This window comes from Lissotriton vulgaris, chromosome 12, assembly GCF_964263255.1.
Source record: "Lissotriton vulgaris chromosome 12, aLisVul1.2, whole genome shotgun sequence".
In the NCBI taxonomy this organism is placed as follows: Eukaryota; Metazoa; Chordata; class Amphibia; order Caudata; family Salamandridae; genus Lissotriton; species Lissotriton vulgaris.
In genome coordinates this window covers 656724716-656738466 of record NC_141700.1, presented here as the reverse complement: position 1 = coordinate 656738466, position 13751 = coordinate 656724716, and positions in this window count along the sequence as shown.

Genomic DNA, 13751 nt, shown 5'->3' with positions numbered 1-13751 from the left:
GTCCTTGGGCATGGCATTCCAGGCCTTAGAAGCCAGTACTGTAAAATTCCTTCCTCCTTTGGTTTTAAGCTTAAATCTAGGGATGTTGATTAGATTACCGCCTGACGACCTCAGGCGTCTCGGGGGATCATAGCGAGTAAAACGTCTCGCAAGATATCTCGGCCCTGTCTTATTAAGGGCTCTAAAAGAAGTTAGCAAGATCTTAAACAGGATCCTTTAATGCAAGGGTAGCCAGTGCAGGGTCTGAAGAGCAGCAGAGGCGGAAGATCTTCTAGGTAATTTGAGAACTAATCTTGCCGCCGCATGTTGCACACTCTGTAGTTTTTTTAGCGTGACTTTTTTTGACTCCGGCCATTAGGCCATTGCAATAATCTAATCGCGATAATATCAGAGCCACTGCCACCGACTTTCTAGAGTTAGTCGTCAGGAAATCAAAAAACTTCTTAAGAGACTTAATGATGCTAAAGCAGCTTCCTGCCGTATTCCTTACATGTTGGTCAAAGGAAAGGGAGGAATCAAATAAGACCCCTAGATTTCTTGCAGTTTCTACTGAGTGGGGCGGAGCTGGAGAATCCTCAGGACAACAGTCCTTGGGACAAAAGAGGACCTCCTTGCCCAAGGGTATGATCTCGGTTTTGTTGGCGTTACATCTTAGGTGGTTATTGGCCATCCAACGGAAGACCTCCGTCAGACAGATCTTAAAATTTTGTTCCGCATTGGTGGAATTTTTATCCATAGAGACCACAAGTTGGGTGTCATCGGCATATGATGTTACAAGTATGCCGTATGACTCTATCAGTGCAATAAGGGGGACCATAAAAATAATAAACAGTAAAGGACTTAACATGGAGCCCTGCGGGACCCCAGATGAGACCTTTTTTTTGTTGGAAAGAAAAGGGCCCAACGAGACCGTTTGGGATCTGTTGGTCAAAAAGGATACTATCCAGGTCAGGGCAACGTCTGTTATACCTATACCTATCAGTCTATCAATCAAGATTTCATGGGAGATGGTGTTGAATGCTGCAGTGAGATCCAACAAAATCAGGACAGCCTTTCTCCCCTCATCCTGCAAGAATTTATTAGAATCAGTAAGCTCAATAAGGGCAGTTTCGGTCGAGTATCTAGGTCGAAAGCCTGACTGTTGTGAGTGTATAATGTTATGAGTCTCGACAAAATCCTTTAATTCTTGATACACTATTTGTTCAGTTATTTTACCTAAGACTGGGAGGAGCGATATTGGACGAAGATTAGACAAGTCGGTTGTGGATTTATTGGGTTTCTTCATATACGGCTTGACGATCGCTTTTTTCCATTCCCGAGGTACAACCCCTGAGCCTAACGATGCGTTGACAATTGCATTGATAGAGGGGTTAACTGCATCAATTAACTGATGAAGTATCTGAGGAGGGCACGAATCAGAGGGTGCTCCTGACTTACAGGCCAGGATGACTTCCCTAGTTTGAAGAAGGGAGGCCGGTTGGAAAGCACTCAAGGTGTGTGGCGTATTGTCCCCCGCCCTCTGATGACTAGAGGGAAAATTAGGGGAAAGAACAGGAAAATCCCTCTGAATGAGCACAATCTTCTCCTCAAAAAAGTCATCGATTTGATTGCAGAAAGCTGCAGAAGGAAGAATTTTCGGCTGGAGGGCTTTAGGATGCGTAAAGGATTTAACTATGGAAAATACCGCTCTGTGCTTTTGCTGTGCCTCATTGATGGCCTTAATGTAATATTCCTTTTTGGTCAGTTTAATACTGGCCAGGTAGGATTTTCTTTGCTGAACATAGGAAATTTTGGCTGATTGGTCATAGGATTTCCTCCATTTCCGTTCCATTTTTCTACATAGCAGGTGACTTTCTGTCAACGCCTGCGAAAACCAAGGGGCATTTGGTTTTCGCCTTATACCCTTATATTGGCGTACTTTAGGCGGGGCGCATTCTGTGATGACTTGATGCATCCAGGAATGGAAGCTTCTAGAATCCTGGGTTGCATCTCCCGACAGACTGGGAGCTTGCAACTGTCGAGAAGAGTTAGCCTTTATAGTCTCAGCCGCCTTCTTCCAATTTATATCAGTAGTGAACTGCTGATTGTCCCTAGGTATTTTTACCTGACCTGGGAGACAGACATTAAACGGAATCAGACTATGGTCAGTCCAGATTTGTGGGATCAGGATAAGTGTTGATAATGCCAGAAAATTAGAACAAACACCGTCCAGTGTATGACCTGCGGAATGGGTGGATAACACCACCGATTGGTGCAACCCAAAAATGTCCAAAGTCTGGTAGAAGTTAGTAACTTGTGCATCATTTTTGGATTCCAACTGGAGATTGAAATCCCCCATAAGAGTAAAGTGAGGTAGTGCAGCAGGAGCTGACCTAGGCATTCTCCTATTGAGTCAAGAAATGGAGTGGCGTTACCTGGAGGACGATAAACCAAACCTCCTGAAAATGAGGCGGATGCATTCAGCATAATCGAAAAGCCTGTTCCCTCTGCCCCTTTAAGAGGACCTAAATTGAATGTGTGACATTTGAGGGTACTTCTGATGATTAAAGCAACCCCTCCCTCTCTTCCTTTCTGTCTATCCTGCCTAAAAATAGTAAAGCCCGATGGAAGGGCAATTGCCAGATCTGGATTACTGGTGTCGTTGAGCCAAGTCTCGGTCACAAAAAGGAAGTCAAGGTCAAGATCAAGGATTAAATCCCTGATATCCTAACTGTGGCAACATATGGACCGTGCATTAATCAGTCCGACATAACATATTGGTGTAATATTATGAACAGCAGGATCTAAAAATCCTCAAATCAGGGATAAATATATGCCTGCGCCACAGCAAGGAACAAGACTCTGTTTGGATTTTTGGTTCTTAGGTCAAGAAAATTCCAAACAACATCTGGCTCCATGCTGGGGCAAATAGTGTCTTTGCTGCAGAAAGGAACCAAACACTAAGTGAATTTTTTCTTAGGCTAAGACACAATCTAAATTGTCTGGTTCCTTGCTAGGGCACAGAGACTTTTAGCAATTATAACTGAATCACCAGTTAAGGATGAAAAAGGCATGGTTGGACAATGTGAAGGGAATCAATTCTCTATGAATAGTTAATTAAATCTACAGATATAAAATAAAGAAAGACCGGTCAGTGGAGTGCTGAGTGGTGCAGCGCTAGTTGAAAGGCAGGGCCATAAGTGATCAAGGATCTAGAGCCAGTGCAGAGGGCTGGCAAAGATCAATCCTGTGTAAGTAAGGCATAAATGGTGGGATACCACTGTGGGGGAGCGGATGACAGCCTTGGAATTGTAACTATTATTTTGGCATATCCTTTGTCTGTGAGCATAAATAGTGCATTCTAGTGTGAAGGCTGATTAGAAGGTCAGTGGTGAGGTGTGAGATTTATGGGCTATCCCTAAAGTACTGCAGACTGGCCAACTTCAGTGGCTAATATCTCATGGTCCACTAGTAAACAGTTAAATTATGTTTTTTTCTCACTAGACTCATAAATGCTAGGGATCTTCCTTCAGAGGTGCTAGAGGCGGCAGGGGACCTTGAATTCTACTAGGGAACCAAATAAACCTCAAATTCGGTTTCTAGTGAGTGGGCTACTAATTTTAGCCATTCAGCACCACAATGCGCTGCATCCTTTCATGGGATCCCAGGAGACTGTGAGTATCTTCTGCGACTTACATGACAATCTTGGTGCCACGTTTGATATCCAGCCTTACCAACATGTCTAAGAGGGCGGTGGTGCAGAATTGTTGACTCTCTGGAAAGAATGACCAAGGGTTCAATAGGGTGCAGGTGAAAATACAGGCTAGGCAAGGTCATGTCAGGGGACACTTATAGTGTTGGCTCTTGTGTTCATTGTTCTAGTTTTCAGCAGCTTGACCTATGCAATCCACCGACAACTGTGCTACGATAGCGGCAACATTTGCAGTGTGTGATAGGGTGGCACGCTTTAGTGGCTTATCCTGGCAGGGCCAATTATCCTCTTCTGTGTGAATAAGAGTCTGAAGTCGACACAAAAAAAGCTTCAACAGGCACCTCAGGGTTCCACAGCATCAGGGCTTCATTCAAGGATCCATACCAGTTTTAGGAGGTAAAGGTAGCTCCTGCCTTCATGTCTAGGAGGCACATGCGAAAGTCCTATATGTCCAGGTTTGCAGTTTACATTTTCATTTTATTGACCTCAGCTGCAGATCAGATCAGATCAGATAATGCTTTATTCGATTTTCTTTCAAAATCATAAAAGCTTACAAATAAAAGACAATCATATTTAAAAGGCAGCAAACATACAGACAGTGATACAATACAGTCAAATATCTACAGGTTAAAATAACTACAAGTTAAAAAGCATGGGCCCAGACTTTTGAAGTACTTTCCAGATTTAAAAATGTGCCGTGTTTAAAATTGGGGTTACCAACTAAGCTAATACATGAGGCTGTCCCTTTATACAATTTCATCCGCAGTTACAGTTATTATAACGCAAATCAAGACTCTTAGATGCAAAGAAGTTACTACCACTGAAAGCATGAGGACCCCTTCCCAGCAAATAGGTCTAGTCTGCCTTTGATCTTATTGGTGGGATATATGGGGTACTTGGGTAGAAATCATGTAAGTCCCACACAGATATGGGGCCGTCTCCTTTTTGGGGCGGGATGGATCGTGATAGGGGACAATGTTCCTATTTCTAAATTTCACTAGAACCAGGTCCCCGCTGATGTCTTTGGTTAAAGACCCTAGCCAGCCCACCCTTCTAACACACAGGATTCCACCGTCGTGATTGGGTGTGAGTGGTCTGTTTTTAGATAGCCAGTATATGACCTTATTTAAAAGTTCCTGGCGTCTTTCGGGTTTCCCGTGGGAGGGTGCCGGTATTCCTGAGAGAACAAGGACAAATGAAGCGGCTTCTGGGGGTAAATGTATGGATGCTGCTCTGTTTGGATCCGCTCTGGCAGCAGTATACTTAGTAAACCCAGATTTAGGGGCGACTTTAGGGGCAGTTGTAGCGGTTTTGTTAGGATATTGTGGAGGGGCTTGGGCATATTTACTTATGTTAATAGGCAAAGGAGCATTGGGGGCAATGAATAGGTCAGAACCGTTGGGTATTACCTTCTTAGTAGTGGACGGAGAGTTGATTTTAGAGGTTTTCTCTTTTCTTATGGAAGTTGGCGAAGGGGCTCTTCCCCCACTAGATGGATCTTTATTGGTTGGTGGAGAGTTGGCTTGAATGATTTTCTCAATACCTGTTAGTCTATCACCCAGGGCGTTAATTTTTTCTACCAAAGGTAATACGATAGATTTTAACAAAAGCTCTAACTGAGACAATAAAGGGAAACGGGGAGAAAATACTTGGTCGTCACATTTTCCAGCTTCCACCGTAGTTAGGGTGGGGTTAGTGACTGGCGATGTAAGACCAGCACACAGTTTTAGTGTTTCCGGATGATTCCCGCTGTCATTTGTCCCGTCATGCTTCCTTTTAGCGTTTGGGCCCTGAAACGATGCAAAACCTTGGGTATTGTCTTTTTGAGATGGTAAAGATGAGTCACAAGGTTTCCTAATTGGGGTAATAGTGCTGATGCCTTTTACGGGGGATGGTGATACCACTGGGGCATACTTAGTGCCACACAAAGCGTTTATTTCCTCCCAAAAAGGCAAGTTCTGCGGACTATCAGGGATCAATGGTGGAGATTGTCTAGTATCTACGAATTGGCGCGGGTCATTCTCAGCTTCGCTAGAGGTGGGCAATGTTCTACAGGTCACAGTAAAATTTAAGGTCCCCTGGCCTGGTTCGCGCTGTGAAGGAGATTTCTTATTGGACCCCTTGCGTGTCATTTTACAGTGTGGTACTATATAAACAATGATGATGGCTTTAAGGGGAAAATAAACTGTCCATAGAGTGTCAATATATAGTTCAAATCGATGTACCTCCTCTTGTCGGGAACCAAGGGGGGTGGCCCGTCCCGTCCTCCTCAGGCCTCTGAGGGCCACAGAGGGCCCACCCTTTGCCCGGGCTTCGCTCGGCGTCCAGCTCACGTCCCGCGAAGCGGAACAGAGCGCAGTTTATGGCCGCCTCCTGGCGCTTGCGGTGCGTGAAAACAGCAGCGCCGCCACAGAGGCTGCCGGGAGTTGCAGTCCCGGGGCGGCGGCGCTATCCCAATGGTGTAGTGACTACTGGCGGTGGCGGCGAAGGAAGAGGACTCCCCTCGTCCCCCTGCTCCGGTGAGTGTGCCTCCCCCTGCTCCGCCGAACAGAGCGCAGTTTATGGCCGCCTCCTGGCGCTTGCGGTGCGTGAAAACAGCAGTGCCGCCGCAGAGGCTGCCGGGAGTTGCAGTCCCGGGGCGGCGGCGCTATCCCAATGGTGTAGTGACTCCTGGCGGTGGCGGCGAAGGAACAGGACTCCCCTCGTCCCCCTGCTCCGGTGATTGTGTTAGCTTTTCAGTGTATTGGCACAAGGAGACATGTTTTCATTCTTATTTGGGGGCAGGGGCCATTGAGGGGTACCATACAATTAGTTAAGAAGCTTGGGTCAAACTTTTCAAGCAACAGCCGAAAAGGACTAATTTGTTGACATTTCAGGCTAGTTGGACTCAAACTGACGTTGCAGTTTATTCCAGATGAGATGCGAAATTAAAAACAAAATACTGAGTAACTGATGTGCAGGAGGACTTTAGGCAGGGTAGTCTTCTTCCATCTCATGGAGGGAGAATGAAAAACTAAGTGGGCCCTCCTGAATTCGTGACAGATACACAAGCATCAGTATTTTTTCCGAATCGAAACTACAATAACACTTGACGGGCAGCTCACTCACTCACTCACTCACTCACTCACTCACTCACTCACTCACTCACTCACTCGCTCGCTCACTCACTCACTCACTCACTCACTCACTCACTCGCTTGCTCACTCACTCACTCTTATGTTGGTTACATGGATTTTGCTCCACAGCCCAAATACTCAACTGTCACAGGTACAAAAAAAGCTATAATGCAAGTATAACCACACACTCCACAACCAGGAGTCACCCTATAGCCCGTCACAGAAATGGATCCAGAGGGTGAAAGTAAGCGCGCCTTGCATAATGTCTAGTCAAATTGAGTCAAAACGCTTGCACAATATGTGATGCTGCTGGAGTATGAGTGTTACTATAAGAAACATCTAAGTACAATAGTTCAAGCTCATCATTTAAGCATTTGGCATTTAATCAGAGACTGGTGTTAGGGACCAGATAGAGCTGATGGATAAAACATTAATGTGTTCATTTTTAATTTTGAGATTTACATTGTTTGGCGTTCAGGAGGTTTCTTCATCAACTGTATCTAATGAGACATCAGCAGAAATAATTCACTATTAAGATACAACAGATTTTATGCAATTTAAATGTTTTACATTTTATCCTAAAAATTCTTAATGTTTTCTTTATGACAGGAACCTATCCCAGTGCTAGTAATTCAAAGAGAAAATGCTAGTTAGTGTGATACCTGTAGGATGTCTTATTTCCCTCTAACTCGAGACTCTCTCCTCGCCCCCATCCATTTTAGTGTTGGGGATTTAGCTATTTTAGGCTATGCTACAAAAATCATTCTGCCTGTGGTTCCAGCACATCTGCCCCTGATTGTAGCATGAGACAGCAGCTGGACTTAAACAAGGAAGAACAGGGTAACCAACGAAACCAGTAATGCTTGTGGAGTTTGGTCAACTCTCTACGGAAGATGTGAGGGAGCTTTCATTATCCGATAAATCAGGATCTCCACTTGAACCGTGCCCGTGAAAGGCACTATATCTGGCTTCGTAAAACATGGGGGTTTCCCTTCCTAGATTTTTCCTTGAGGGGAGCAATTGTCCCATGAAGTTGAAGGCTTGCTTTAGTAACTCCTATTCTGAAGAAACCTACAACCTATCCTGCTGTCTCAGAAAATGTCTGCCCAGTTTCACTGTTGTCGATTCTGGTGAAAAGGCTATAAACAATTCATAAATAATAAGTTTTATGAATTTTAACCCCTTCGATGCTGATGACGAGCTCAACTCGTCATCAGCCACGGGGGGCGTGTGCGGATGACGAGCTGAGCTCGTCATCTAACGCGGCTTTTAGAAAAAAGCAGCGTAGCGCGAAAATAACCGTCGCAGCGATGCGGTGAAAGGCTCTCAGTCAGTGATGGGCCTCATACAACCAGAGTTTCCACTAGATAAGGCACGGAGTCAGTACTGGTTGATGTAGGGGATGAGTTGAACCATGGGCATAGGGGATGTGCCACTTTTATTCTTCTTGATCTATGAGCAGACTTCAGCACCATCTCTCATGCCATCCTTCCATCCACATGGATGGAGATGGATGTCAGGGACTTAGTCTCACAACGATTAGCCTCTGAGCTTAGTGATTGCTGCAGAAATTGATAATGAGCTCTTCGTTTTCTGTGTCACAAGGTTCACCTCTGAGCCCTGTGCTCTTTCATATCTATGTAACCCCCTACCAGAACATACTTCTAGCGCCTATGCTTATAAGGGTGTGGGGGAGGGGGGGGGGGGGGGGGTCCTGCAGCAACCACAAAGTATCATGCTTGTGACCTGATTTTGAGGTCAAATGTCAGTCTAGTATTCTGACAAACTGCTACTTATTTTGTTAGCATGCAGATAGCTGTATGCTTGTCTTTATCATACTGCAAAGTGTGAGGATTTATTACTGTGCCCAATGTTACAATCTTGCTTGTGTGAAAGGAAAGACTGGAGCATGTTGATTTCTTCTAACACACTACCAAATTTAAATATCTTTAAATTAACTGTACAAATACTTCAAAAGAAATAGTTAGGAAAGGAAAATTGAAGCACCTTTTGTCTAATTCTTACGTTTGATGGAAACAAATGTTTCAGTAGAATCAAAAAAATTAAGACACTTTAGTTGGTGATGCTGAATTGACAAAGATGCAGTGAAACCAAAAAAAAAAAAGGAAAATGCTAAAAATAATAGGAGGTACATATGTGCCATAAAGCACTGGTCCTTTGCCCTCAGGACATACAACTAGTTCACACTTGGAGAGGGTGGGTTGTTAGTTCACAGCAGTGCTTAATTTGAGCCTGTTGTCGGCACCGACACTTAATTGTCAACATTGGCACTTATGTCGATGTTCAGTCGGATTTTCCTCTTTGACTTTTTTGAGTTGTTTTTTATTAGTTTCAAATACAAGGTTTTAGTGTTCGGCTTGTGATCAAGTGTTGTAATAGGGGTAGTCATTCCCTTTAATATACATTGGTGAATTGTACGTCACATCAGTCTTACCAGAATACAATGCAATTTTAATACATTACAAACCCATGATTCTTGAACGTGAAACAGAAAAACAATAAAACAGTTTCAACTTTAACAAACGAAAAACAATAGCACTTGATACTTATCAAAGGTATCAAAACCACCATTGATATTAAATCTTTTCACTGACATTACGGATGAGTCGATGTTCAGTCGGATCATGCTCTTTGACATTGTTTATTTCTAGCCTATTTAAATTTCAACCACAGCGGACTGAGTTGGAGATAAGTTTGGAATGGAGCCTCACCTCAGTTTCTAGGCAAAGAGTCTAATATTTGTGTGCTCAAGCAAGACACACAGAAGGATCACTGCCCACTCAATAGGGAGTGACTTGTTGCTATTGCTTCTGAGAATTCTTTCCACCCTAGGAGAGTCGGAAGCTTGGCTCCTGCAGTGGTCCAAGCAACCATCTTCTGGGATGGAGCTGGAATGCTCTGGCTATCGTTCCTGGGATCTAGCCAATCATTTGTGAAGTCTGTTATGCTCACCTTGATTTGAGGAGCAATGCCTCTCCCCTCAAATATTCTGTTAGAAAGGCTTATGATAAAGAGAAGGTCATCCCATTTCCATTGTCGAAGGTAGAAGAGGGGAATCAGTATTTCATTCCTTCTCATGGGCAGGACAGGGGCACAATCATCAACACCTACACTCTTGACTGCCCTAGAAGGAAGCCCAAGTGAGGCTCGGTGGCCCTCCAGAAACAGGCATGGCTCCTCCATTTGAGCAGAGGAGCATCGCCCCACTGGTTAAAATGCCCCTCCATGCCCCAGAATTGAAAAATAAAGTGGTAATAAAGTTGGATTATTACATTTTTATTTTTCAATGTAACCCCGTCCTGTCAGGATGGGGGTGGGACCGCTGCTAAGTGACAGGAGCAGGGAGGAGTGTGGGCTGCCTCAGCACTTTTCAAAGTGGGCATGTCTTTTTGGCTGGCCAGCCAGACATTTGGCCTTTGAAACCTCTAACTCAGCTGTTGTAAGACATTTGTCTCTGGACACCAAGCACCACACCGTTACCTTCCATACTTCCCCACCCATGCCAGGAGCTTCTCTGTGGGTATCGATCCTTAGCCTGTTGCACATGGCATCAGGGTTTGTACTCACTGGTCGCCCCAGGGATCTTTTTGTGTAGGCACGCCATTGCCATAAGCATTAGCATGTCAGGTGCAGGACTCTTTCATGCGCGTCGATAATGTCATATATGCATTACAGGCTGTTATGCATGTTAATACATGCTGTGTGTAGCCACTGAATGGTACGTAATGTTGTTGTACTTTTACCATTGGTGCATTAGACCAGAAAGTCAGGCCTCAGCATACATTCTATTTTTCTTTGCTTTATTTCGAGAAAGCTAATGTATGTGTGCATGCACAGTTGCCACTTCTGTGGCTTTATTTAAAGGGTAATTTTCTATTTGCTTAATGGGTTTTAGCAGTGGCAGCAGCGGTTCAGTGTCCTTGTAACAAACTTCCCCCTCCTTAGCTATTTGGATACAAAATAACAACCTATTATTTCTGCATTGTTTCCAATGAAAGGGTTGTTTCTAGTTTGGAGTTGCAAACACACAGTTGCAGCAAGTTCTGGATGAACAAGCCCCAACCTGCTCCATGGAAATACAACGGAATAAAAGTATAAAAAACGTATTTGTGAAGGGAGCCAGAGAAACGAATTGTTGGCATTCTGGTCTATATGTATAGGAGTACGACATGGTTTAGCAACAAACTAAAAAAAGGAGGGTCCCTTATTGTTCTATGTAAAAGCAAGTGGTTCTCTGCAGATTTGCTAGGTATTAAACTCCCAAATTATCCAGCAAATACAATTTAGAGGCAGGTAGGAGTGAAAAGCACTTGCCCATTTTTGTTTTCTCTGCATAGATTGCAGTTTCCTTTTGGAGGTAGGGACATCTACCCCCTAGTGACCCAAAAACCATGTTGGGATTCTTCTGACAGGTAGATTATTTAAAAAATATATATTTTTAATATTTTATTATGATTCATCTTCATACAAACATTACTCTCGTGTAAAATTTAATTGCCCTCCTCCCTTTGATCAAGACACAAAGAACATTAGTTTGGTGTTCTCTATGTCCTGCCCACCAGCGGCACCTTGACAGACTCTTTAACTGTGAACAGACCAGGTAGAAATGTATCCAGGAAGAGTTTCATCATGCATGTTTTCATTCCTTCCGGCAGACCTAGAATGCCCATGCTATAGTAGCACAGTCTGTCTTCTAGGTCTGTGCGAGTTTCTTCATGTCTTTTCACACTCTGTTTCAGTTCAGCAAGCTGTTCTACCTATCTTTTTGTGTCATCATCTATTGCGGATTTTCTACATTGCATCTCTGCTCTATGCTTCCTAATACTATTTCTTGTCACAACAGTGTCACATTGATTGCTACCTTATCGATATTTTCAGTAATCACCGTAATTTCGTGGATTATTAGTTGTTTCATTCTATGCTTGAAAGAGATGGTGCGGATTGTATGTCTTTCTGCATTAGTGGTCCTGTTCAGCTTGATTGCACAATTTTTGCTAATCCTTCTATGGTGGGTTTGTTGCTGGCCGGGCATACAGTATCTCCTTTCCACTTTCGCATCATCGATTTTATCTTTCTTTCCGGTGGCGTGGGTCACTAAGCACCCATCTCCTCTTTGCATGGCTGGTGGTCTTGGTACTACTTCATTTTGTGACCATCAGACCAACTCCATTCACTCTTCAGCGTAGTTGTCTTCCTTAACTGGACCCTCTGTTTGTTTGCCCCCTTAGCGTGTTTATTTTCTTTCTTTTCACACATGCTCTCCGTTCTTGCAGAATATGTTTTCAGGTGGTCAGGGACTCCACTGTTGGCCCCTTTGTCTGAAGTCTGAAGCTCACTGACTATTTTGCTCAAGCCGGTGCCCACCAGTGGGGAGGTGTCTCATGAATCACAGAGAAATAATGACTCTCTCCTGTGCTCTTGGTGTGTACATATATTCATCACTTCTGTTGTTTGGAATTATCATTTAGAGGGGCCTCCTCCCCTATTTCCATTACCTGGTTATTATTTATAAGTTTGAGCTCTCAGGACCCCCCAATCTTCAGTAGGTTCTTGGCTCTTTTCTTCTTCTCTGTAGGGATTCAACACAATGTCAATGTCAATTTATGCCCTCGTGTGTTGGACAATAATATCTTCTTCTGGCACTCCTTAGGCTGCAGACCACAGAAATCCCCAAGCCTGACTTTTTTTTTTTTCCTCTGGTTGAGTGCCTGTTCTAATGTTGCTGCTAGGGCTTTACCCTCCCCTCCCCCACCCCAGTGGGCCTGCTGCTGCCTCTAGATTTGTTGATGTCTCCAGAACCGTGCCACATCCTCACATCACTGTACCTCATGGTGTGGTTGCAGCTGTCCTGAGGGCTATCCTCCTTATGTTTCCCCAGGGTGAGGTATCCCATTCTGCACTGCTCCATCCATCCATCAGGTGCCCAGGAATCCACCTTGCTTAAGGGCCACCTTTGACCAGTGCTGGGCCTTGCCCTTCCCATACATGAGGCTTGAGTGCAGTGTAGGCTAGGTGCTCGGCTCCTCTCTCTGTCTCTGCTTCTGCTCTGGTCACTGAGTGCGGCAGACAAAGGTGTATTGCTTACTTGTATGGATAGGGTGGTGTGCTACAACCTCACAGTTCTGTCACTGTTGTACAAGGTCTTTATTTCAGGGGGTTCAATATATCAATGACGTGGCAGAGCTGTATGAAAGCACCCCTGACTAAGCAGCATCTTGGCTACTCGTTTTCGATAAGCAGATTCTGCTCTTGAGAACTTAAGGCTGAACCACCTGAGTGGAAAACCAGGTTGTTCCATAGGGCAAGTTCTCCCTCTGCCATGCAAAACCAGCTGATCGTCAGGCAAACTCTGTTCCTCTAGATACCCTTGTCTAATCTTATGTAGTGTGTAACTAAAGGGGAGGATAAGTTTAGAGAATGCACATTGTGGGTCAGCAGTACCATCGCAACACTTGAATAAATAAATTACTCAGCAAAGCTCCCAGACCAAATTAGTACAATTCAAAATTAAATTAAGATAAGGTCAAAATGACCAACATGAGATCATTTCCTTCAATGACACAAATGTTTAGTCCACACTTCTCTGTTCTGTATGTACAGTTATAAAAAAGTCCTGTGCGTTGCTCACAAGGTCCACTTGAGGCTTCCTCCCTCTCCAGGAGTGTGGCTTGACCCTCAGCTCAGAGTAGGCTGCCTTACTTATGCCAACACAGTGCACAGCTTCAAACTACACAGAATTCATTCAGAATGTCTCTAGCTTGCATCCTCATGACAGACACAGTCTCTTTTTGTCCTTCTGAGTTTCCTAAATTCGACGCTGTAAGGTCAGTCTCTGGTGCTGCCACCAAAGTCATCTTGTTTCACCAAAGAGTTCTCCACACAAATATCAGCTCATCGTGAGGGGATGTTGGTTTTGTTACTTA